Source organism: Trichechus manatus, unplaced genomic scaffold (genome assembly GCF_000243295.1).
Source record: "Trichechus manatus latirostris isolate Lorelei unplaced genomic scaffold, TriManLat1.0 scaffold00043, whole genome shotgun sequence".
In the NCBI taxonomy this organism is placed as follows: domain Eukaryota; kingdom Metazoa; phylum Chordata; class Mammalia; order Sirenia; family Trichechidae; genus Trichechus; species Trichechus manatus.
Window position 1 is genome coordinate 9,508,577 of NW_004443979.1, and position 10,939 is coordinate 9,519,515.

The window sequence follows — 10,939 nt, forward strand, 5'->3', positions numbered from 1 at the left end:
AGTAGGTTGTGGCAGTCTGCTTCCATAAAGCTTTACAGCCTTGGAAACCCTACGGGGCAGTTCTACTCTGTCCTATAGGGTCACTGTGAGTCGGAATTTGACTCGATTGCAATGGTTAAGTTCATAGCACATTTACTAAGGCAGTTTTTTTTTCCTTTTAGAAAGTACAAAATGGATTATCTCCTATTTATTTATAACATCTTATTGCATATGACTTATGTCTGTATACAGGCAATTAATTATAAGTTGGAGTTTGGTATAAGCCTGGATTTTTTCTGTGTAGTCATGCAAAAAGAGATTTATTCTGCTCGTGCTCAATTTCAGTTACTCAGGTTCATTTGATATAGAGCAGACATTATATGCTGAAGAAGCAGCTCAGCAAATACTAATCATTTTTATATGGACATGCCAGTCCCTTTTTGTACTTAACAAAATCTGGCTTTCCAAATTCTAAATTTAGATTTACTAAGAAATCCTGACCTGGTATAGATAAGCCTACTAAAGAAGTATATAGCTATGACAAATCCTCATAGTCATCAATGTGAATAAAATACAAATAAGGTAGGAAATGTAATTTTTAAGCTATAATTTTAATCACTTTACTTTGTAGTAAGATGTATTTGTCATGAGGAACCACCGGTAGGGTAAAAAGAGAATCTTAGCCTTCCATTCCTAGCCCTATAACAAGTCTTAGTCAGATCATTTTATCAAAGGAGAAAACAAGGGGCTGGAATTAAAAGCATTTTTTCATTTTGATGTTTAGAAACCTGGTTGAAATTCCTTAACTAAAATTAATTGTATATCTTATTTCTAGGTTTTCTATCAAAACATACTGGCAGAGAGGTAGGCTTTTCTCTGGGACACTTGTAAACACGCCCCAGGGCTAAGTATCGTAGTAGCAATGGGCTCACTCAATAAATATAACAAAATTAACCAAGGTCAAACATTTAGATAGGAGCAGATCTGGGAATAGGGCCAGGTCTCTTGGCTTGAAATCTAGTTCTCCTCTCTGACAAGATTACAGTTCTTACATTAAAATATATTTTCCCTGAAAGATGTAACAGGAAATACATTTAAGGATACTGATTGGCGACACTTGGGAAACATCATCTAGCTGTCAATTCCAGAAACTATCTTAGATGTTTTGGCTAACTACCACACGCTGCATAGTAGGAAAGAGTCAGTAAATAATCACTCCACAAAGAGAATCCAGAAATCTGCAACAGCAATTAGCCACCAGTATCTTACTATGTTTCTGTAATCTGATGTCCATTTCCATGGAAACAGAAAAAGAAGTGAGAGACAGCCAAGAGAAGAGATGTCAGAACTTGTCAGGTTCAGTGGCTGGGCCTGAAAGCTGTGAATGCCTTTTTCTTCCCCGCCCCCCACCCCCCACCCCAACAGCATCAGCTGACTTCTGGCACATAATCAATTCTCAAGTTAGGCAATGTCGGCCTGCTTGGAAGAAGAATAAAGCTAAAGAACAGGCTTAGGTTTTTGTTTTGCTTTGTTTTTGAGGACTTAGATTAAGGGGGAAGAAGACAAAAATTAAAAGCAAATCTGCTCAAAATTCTAAATTTCTAAAACACAAGAATGCAATAAAATTATTTCAGAATTCACAAAGTAAACAGTATTTCTTCACTGTGGTGGGGGAATTCAGAGGTCTCCTACACAGTATTGTCTGGAATAAACAGCAAAAGGGTGGAGATAGGGAAGACATGGATTGCAGAGGAAGCAGCATGTACAAAGGCCTCAAGGCAAGAGACTGTGTGGACCTTTCAAGGCATTGCAAGCACACAAGAGAACTTAGAGTAGAGTAAGAAGTTATCACAGAAGGCTTTCCCAAAAGACCTGAAGGACAACATAGAGTTAGGGGAGAGTATTCCAGCAGAGGGAAGAGGATGAGGGAAAACCTAGAAGTAAGACAGAGAAAAATTAATTCAGGAATAGTAAATGCTTTAGGACAGATGGAACAGAGAGAATAAGAATCAGGAAAGGAGCCATGATTAGGTCAAGAAGGGCCTTATTTCCCAAGTTAAATTTTGAACTTTTGTCCAGAAAACAATAACGCACCACTGAAGATTCTAAATCAGGAAAGTAACATGATAAGATCTGCATTTAAGAAAGATTAGTCAAAGTGGTAACTTGGATGAAGGGTAAGACAGTACACAATACTTTGGAAGCCAGCACAACTTGTACAAGGCAAGGTCATGGAAACTCCACAGACACATCCAAACTCCCTGAGGGACTGAATTACTGGGCTGAGTAATTACTGGGCTGACCAAATTACTGGGCTGGGAGGACAATGGTCTTGGGGAACATCTAGCTCAATTAGCATAGCCTAGTTTATATAGAAAATGTGCTACATTCTACTTTGGTGAGTAGCATCTGGGGTCTTAAAAGCCTGTGAGAGTCCATCTAACATACTCCACTGGTCTCATCCCTTCAAGAACAGGGGAGAATGAAGAAAACTAAAGACACAATGGAAAGATTAGTCCAAAGGACTAATGGACCACAACTACCACAGGCTCCACCAGACTGAGTCCAGTACAACCAGATGGTGCCCAGCTACCACCACTGACTGCTCTAACAGGGATCACAGTAGAGGATGCCGAACAGAGATGGAGAAAAATGTAGAACAAAATTCTAACTCACAAAAAAAGACCAGACTTACTGGCCTGACAGAGACTAGAGAAACACCGAGAGTATGGCCCAGACACCCTTTTAGCTCAATAATGAAGTCACTCCTGAGGTTCACCCTTTAGCCAAAGATTAGATAGGCCCATAAAACAAAACAAGACTAAAGGGGCACACTGGCCCAGGGGCAAGGATGAGAAGGCAGGAGGGGACTGGAAAGCTGGTAATAGGAAACCCAAGGTCGAGAAGGGGAGAGTGTTAACATTCGTGGGGTTGGTAACCAATGTCATGAAACAATATGTGTACTAACTGTTTAATGAGAAGCTAGTTTGTTCTGTAAACCTTCATCTAAAGTACAACTGAAAAAAGATTAGTCAACTATCTCAAATTACACAGGATATATATACACATATACATACATATATATACACATATATACGTACACACACACACACATATGGAGCCCATTACAATTTGCCAAGGTAAAGATAATGATGGACTGCACTGGGAGAGGGGAAGCTGAGATGGGAATGGGAGAACAGGACACAATGAATATGAGCAGTGGGAGAGAAAGAAGGATGACTTGAGGGTGACATCCAGAATTTTGGCCTGAATAGCTAGGTGGATGGTGGTGCCAATTATAAGCAAAGAAGGAGGAGTTGCAGGTATGTGGGGGGCAGTGATGAGTTTTCATCTGGACTTCATGACTTTGAGGTATCAATGGGACAGTCAAGCAGAGCTTGACCAAACACTACTCAAAAGACTTTATAACTTGATCTCATATAAAAACTGTACCAAAATAACCTATTTTCAAAATTAACAAAAATGCAATTGAGATGGAATGAAAAAAGTCTTTAAATAATGAGTGTCAGAGTAAGAGATTTACAAAGACATTCTTTCAAACATGCCTTATAAAGTGTATTGACAGAGTTACAGAATACCAAAATGTAAAATGGGCATATTAAATTGGATATATGTTTAAATAACATTAGTGTTTAAATGTTTCTGAATATATATGAATCTACTCCATTCTTAACAATCAGCAAAAACTTTATAAAGAGTTATAAATACAAAACCTGCAGTTAAATCACAAAGGAAAACTCTTAATACATTAATATCAATTAGGATATCAGAGACAATATTGAATGATCACCTTTTCAGTTCAAAATCTGAACCTTTAAAATTTCCATTGCACAGCCTAATTAGTTAAAAGCTCAGACTAGGGAATCAGAGAGATCATTTGTGGGACCCTTGTGCCTAAAATAAGAATAATAATACTACCAATTATACAGAATTGTGTAGATTAGATAATACAAGAAAAACATTACAAGGCTTGGCACATATTAAATAGTAATATGTAGTAGTATTAATAGTATAGATTTATCTAGGGATAATTAACTATATTAATAATACATTAATTCAAACCTATTTAATCTGATGATTTCTGGATTCAGGTAACTAATATGTCAGACTGAGATTCTACCAAAATGCACTAAAAGTCTAACATCTTTGTTTACATGGACATATGTTCAGGCTTGGAATAAACACAAAAAAAGAAATACAATAAAAGATGTTTTAATTAACCATGAGTCATTTCTTTTGGTGGTCTTTTTATCAACACCAAATTAACTATATGTAAAACAAATATTAAATACACATAAGCATCTATGAATGTACTTTAGTATAGTATTATTCACAGGTTATGAATGATCACATAGCATTTAAAATCATTCTTTCAAAAAATCAATAAGTAAAGGTTCACATGAAAACAAAGGAATTTATGGGGGCAAGTTTCATGCCTTTCTTATTTACAACAATTTACCTAGAATGGAACCTCTGAAAAAATGAATACAGCCAGTGGGTAGACTGCTTTAAAAAGTAACAGGGAGACACTGATGGTCTTTGAAAAGACTGACATTATGAGAATTATGCTTTGGGAAGAATAATCTGACAGTCTCTGGCTAAGTAAAAAGGGGAAGAATTAAGTTAGTGAAGGGAGAATGAAAGAGGATGAACAGGTTGCCAAAACTGCCAGCCGCGGTTTAAGACAGTCTTTTAACAATAAAAACCTGACCAAATGAATAACATGGAATCACTCTAGAGTGACTGTGAAAAAGGTGGGGACACAACTTAATCAGCATTAAATAATCACAACAAAAAGTTACTGTATTTCATCAGATCTGAAACACCATAGATAGTGAGATACACCAATATTTTATTGACACAACACCAATATGTTATTGATTATAAAACATACTCCAATTTCAGAGATACTAGTGTGAAAAACACAGGGCTTCGAACTGGTTCTAAATGTTTCAGTCAGGGCTGACAGAAACAAGGGTAGTATAAGTGTTGTAAAGCAACCAAATCTCTTGCACATCACCTTTTGACCCGAGTAGGTAAGCAGAGCGCTGCTCAAAGATGGTGGCCCATAGCTCTGCTTTGAATGTTGTGTATTGCTCTCGACAATCCTGCCAAAAACCAATCTCCCACATCCTGTGGAGAGCGACACACATCCAAAGAGGCTCATTAGGTCGCCAACTCTCAGCGGGGCACCACTGCCTGCTGCCTGTTTCCTACTCCAGTCAAGAGCTCCAGTCAAGTTGCTGTGCAATGTCGGCACTGCCCTTGATTCCGTCTGCCACAACTGAACCATTTAGAACTGGTTCAAAGCCCTGGAAAAATATGTATCATAAAATCAATAAAATATAGTATCTGCTTAAAGAGTGAAAAAGCGGTAACAACACGAGACTAAATGGGCAGCTCCTGTCCGTAGGTGGGATGAGAAGGCAGAAAAGGATAGGAGATGGTTGAATGGACACAGGAAACCCAGGGTGGAAAGGGTGACTGTGCTGTCATATTATACGGATTGCAACTACAGTCACATTACAATATGTGTATAACTTTTTGTATGAGAAATTAACTTGATCTGTAACCTTTCACCTAAAGCACAATTTAAAAAAAAAAAAGAAACAAGCAAAAAAAAAAGCGGTAACAATCCCATGAAATCTCCAATGATAGTCATAACTCTCCTGATAGCCTGCATCAGATCTGTTCAAATCTCCTTGGAATCTGACTCACCAGCAGGCTTCTGACACCTGATTCTAACCCCATAATCAGTGCCCTCCCCCTACCCCCCCCCCCCCCCCCCCCCCCCCCGCCCATCTGCCCTTAAGGAGATATGGAAAGCCCTTACCCATTCAGTAACAGGGACAGCTCTAAGAAGTTCTCCTAAAAGCCCAGCAAGTAGTCTTATATGAACTTTATTAAGGCTCTTTAATTATCACTGCAGAAGACAAGGTCCTACCTTTTATAATTATCCTCATCCTACACTCAGTTCAAATCATTGTAGGTTATTCCTCAATCAGTCGAAAAGAGTCAAAAAGCTCGGAACTCTTCTGCAAGTGGGATATTGTAAGGGTTTGTCAATTAGCCACCTTTTCAAAGGCAAATTATATTAGAACCACTGATTTTTGCTACTAATGAATTGTGTCTGACATTATTTTATCCGGCTTTAATCAATATATTTCACTGGATTGGCACATTTTGCTTTAGTACTTCCTTTTGCACAAATTTTGATAGCTGGCTTTCAACTGAATGCGACAGTAGCATTTATCAGTCTTCTTGTAAACAAGCCAGCTTTCCGCATGCTTCCTACTTCTACCAGAGCTACAGTTAGATTCCTCCTTTAACAGAACTCCTTTAACTGTTACAGGACCTCTGTGTTCCATTACTTTTCCTGAAGATTCACAAAGAAGGAAATGGAAAAAGTTTCTCTATGTTGTAAGACACAAAAGAATATCTAAGCATCTTTGTTTTATCAACAATGGTGATAAATGATGGCTTCAATTTCCTGGTAACTTTGTGTCCTTGATCTCTCTCGATACTTCCTTTTCTGCTCTCTTTTCAGATTCAGGCCTGGAGTTAAACCAGATGCTCTGTTTTTCCCTCATTTCTTTATTTGGATGCCAGAAAAATCATAAATGAAATCTGTTACATTCCATATTTGGATTGAATAGTCAAATTGTACCCCCAATTTTACATTCTGAAATTAAGAATTCAGATCCCCTGTGTTCCCTTGCTGAGAAGAAAAAATTAAGATGAAGGGACAAAATCAAGGCAAGGACCCACCTCTCTTCTCAGCAAGCGCTTGAGTCAATGACAGGGAAGTAAAACTGGTAAGCTGACCCCACAGATTCAATCATTTCTAGAGCTCAGGTTAACCTATGAATGAGTTGAGAGTATGTTTCTCACTCAAACAGAAAGATCCATCCAAAGTAAACAAAGGCTTTGAACAACGATGAAAGCAGAAGGTGAGAGATGAGAAACCTAATACCACACTGAAAAGTTCTAGGGAAGAAGTTCATATAACTAGATAGGCAAAGAAGTCTAACCTTGGCAAAGGGGAAAGCCAATCTGAGGAAATGGCTAGTGATATACCAAATGGGAGAAGAAGGGGAGATGACATGTTAGTTTCTGCCATGAAAGTATCCAGGACAGAGCAAGGTGTCTGACTGCAAGGCCTAAAACCTAAGGGAGGAGGAATTCAAGGAACTCATGGCCAAGAATTGTACAGTGCTTTTTCTTCCAAAGGTGCCATGGATATGGCAGATCCAAGAAGGTCAACCATTGATGTAGAGCAGATGACAATCTAGCTAAGCTTACAGCAGAAGGCCTTCCCCAGAAGTCAGGTTAGAAAATAAACTCTGAGAGATTCAGGTTTACAGTCCTACAATTGCCCCAACCAAAAACTACACAGAACAAGAAGTGACAATATCAGTAGTCAACAATAGAGAACAATAACTCTCCTTTTTTTACACTTTTGTTGCTTTGTTTTAGTTCTATCACTTTCTTGATAAAATTACTCATTTAAAAATTCAGAGCACTAAGTGGTTTTATCAGGTGAAAAAATGTTTCTACATCTGTGTTAACAGGGGCCAGAAAATAATAGATTGGTGAAGAAGTGACACTGATCTACTCTAGCAATTGAGAAATTTGGCATAAATGAATGGGTAAGAGACTAGAGACAGTTGTGGCCATTCTAAAAAACAACAATAACTTTCTGTCTTAGCTATCTACAATGTTATTGCTGTTAGGTGCCATCAGCTTGGCTCCAACTTATAGCGACCCTATGCACAACAGAATGAAACACTGTCTGGTCCTGTACCATCCTCACAAACGTTGTTATGCTTAAGTCCAATGTTGTAGGCACTGTGTCAATCCATCTTGTTGAGGGTCTTCCTCTTTTTCACTGACCTACTTTATGAAGCATGATGCCTTTCTCCAGGGACTGGTCCCTCCTGATAACATGTCCAAAATACATCAGAAGTCTTGCCATCCTTGCTTCTAAGGAGCATCCTGGCTTTACTTCTTCCAAGACACATTTGTTTGTTCTTCTGGCAGTCCACAGCATATTAAATGTTCTTCATCAACACGATAATTTAAATGCATCAGTTCTTCCTTATTCATTGTTCAGCTTTCGCATGCAGATAAGGCAATTGAAAATACCCTGGCTTGGGTCAGGCTCACCTTAGTCCTCAAAGTGATATCTTTGCTTTTAAACACTTTAAAGATGTCTTTTGCAGCACATTTGCCCAATGCAATGTGTCACTTGATTTTCTGACTGCTGCTTCCATGGGTGTTGACTGTGGATCCAAGTAAAATGAAATCCTTTACAATTTCAATCTTTTCTCCATTTATCATGATGTTGCTTATTGGTCCAGTCATGAGGATTGTTTTCTTTATGTTGAGGTGCAATCCATACTGAAGGCCGTGGTCTTTGATCCTCATCAGTAAGTGCTTCAAATCCTCTTCACTTTCAGTAAGCAAGCTTGCGTCATCTGTATATCGCAGGTTTTATAATGAGTCTTCCTCCAATCCTGATGCCAAGTTCTTCATATAGTCCAACTTCTCGGAAAATTTGCTCAACATACAGATTGAATAAGTATGGTGAAAGGATACAACCCTGACACGTTTCCTGACTTTAAACCATGCTGTATCCTTGTTCTGTTTGAATGACTGCCTCTTGGTCTATGTACCTGTTCCACATGAGTACAATTGTTTCAGAATACCCATTCTTCATAATGTTATCCATAGTTTGTTATGCTCCACAGACTCAAATGCCTTTGCAAGGTCAATAAAACATGGGTAAACATCTTTCCGGTATTCTCTGCTTTCAGCCAAGATCAATCTGACATCAGCAATGATATCCCTCATTCCACGTCCTCTTCTGAATCCACCTTGACTCTCTGTCAGTTGCCTGATGATGTACTGCTGCAACTGCTTTTGAAAGATCTTCAGCATAATTTTACTTGTGTGCGATATTAGTGATATTGTTTCATAATTTCTGCATTCTGTTGGATGAACTTTCTTTGGAACGGGTACAAATATGAGTCTCTTCCACTCAGCCAGGTTGCTGTCTTCCAAATTTTTTGGCATAGACAAGTGAGCACATCCTGCGCTACATCCCTTTGTTGGAACATCTCAAATGGTATTCCGTCACTTCCTGAAGCCTTGTTTTTTGCGAATGCCTTCAATGCAGCTTGGATTTCTTTCTTCAGTACCATTGGTTTTTGATCATACACTACGTCCTGAAAGGACTGAACGTCGATCTACTTTTTTAGGTACAGCGACTCTGTATATTCCTTCCATCTTCTTTTGATGCTTCCTGCGTCATTTAATATTTTCCCCATAGAATCCTTCAATATTGCAACCCAAGGCTTTAATTTTTTTCTTCAGTTCTTTCACCTTGAGAAATGCGGAGCTTGTTCTTCACTTTTGGTTTTCTAACTTCAGGTCTCTGCACATTTCATTACAATATTTTGTCTTCTCGAGCTGCCCCCTGAAATATTCTATTCAGTTCTTTTACTTCATTATTTCTTCCTTTCACTTTAGCTACTGTACATTCAAGAGCAAGTTTCAGAGGCTCTTCTGACATCCATTTTGGTCTTTTCTTTCTTTTCTGTCTTTTTAATGACCTTTTGCTTTCTTCATAGATGATGGCCTTGATGTCATCCCACAGCTTGTTTGGTCTTCAGTCATTAGTGTTCACTGCGTCAAATCTATTATTGAGATGGTCTCTAAATTCAGGTGGGATATACTCAAGATTATACTTTGGCTTTCATGGACTTGTTCTAATTTTCTTCAGCTTCAGCTTGAACTTGCATACGAGCACTGATGGTCAGTTCCGCAGTCAGTCCCTGGCCTTGCTCTGAGTGATGATATTGAGCTTCTCCATCATCTCTTTCCACAGATGGAGTCGATTTGATTCCTGTGTATTCGATCTGGCGAGGGCCATGTGTATAGTCATCACTTATGTTGCTGAAAAAAGGTATTTGCAATGAAGAAGTTATTGGTCTTCCAAAATTCTGTCATGCGATCTCTGGCATCATTTCTACCACCAAGGCCTTATTTTCCAACTACCAATCCTTCGTCTTTGCTTCCAACTTTTGCATTCCAGTTACAAATAATTATTAATGCATCTTGATTGCATGTTTGATCAATTTCAGACTGCAAAAGTTGGTAAAAATCTTCAATTTCTTCATCTTTCACCTTAGTGGTTGGTGCATTAACTTGAGTAATAGTTGTATTAACTGGTCTTCCTTGTAGGCATATGGGTATTATCTGATCAGTGACACTGTTGTACTTTAGGATAGATCTTGAAATGGTTTTTTTTTTTCCGATTTTTTTTTTTTTTTGTACTTTAGGTGAAGGTTTACAAAACAAATACTTTCTCATTAAACAGTCAGTACACATATTGTTTTATGACACTGGTTAACAACCCCACGACATGTCAACACTCTCCCTTCTCAACCTTGAGGACCTATTTTTTGGTGAAAATATACATAGCCAAAGATACACCATTTCAAAACTTTCTACATGTACAATTCAGTGACATTGATTATGTTCTTCCACTTGTGCTGCTATTCTCACTTTAGATGAAGGGTTACAGAACAAAATAGTTTCTCATTAAACAGTTAGTACACATGTTGCCCTATGACAATGGTTAACAACCCCACGACATGTCAACACTGTACCTGCTCAACCTTGCGTTCCTTATCACCAGCTTTACTGTCCCCTTCTGCCATCTAGTCCTTGTCCCTGGACTGGTGCGCCTCATTAGTCCTGTTTTGTTTTATGGGGTTATCCAATCCCCGGCTGAACGGTGAACGTCGGAAGTGACTTCACCACTGAGCTAAAAGGGTGTCTGGGGACCATACTCTCGGGGTTTCTCCAGTCTCTTCGAGGCCAGTAAGTCCGGGCTTTTTTGTGTGCGTTAGAATTTTGTTCTACATCCTTCTCC

General features: G+C 38.6%; 1 protein-coding gene across 2 annotated transcripts in view; it reads right to left on the minus strand.

Annotated features, from left to right (window-relative positions):
- The window catches only part of NUBPL (NUBP iron-sulfur cluster assembly factor, mitochondrial), a 291,711-nt gene that overhangs the window by 119,529 nt on the left and 161,243 nt on the right, over positions 1-10,939 (minus strand). The gene's annotated exons all lie outside the window — the stretch shown is intronic.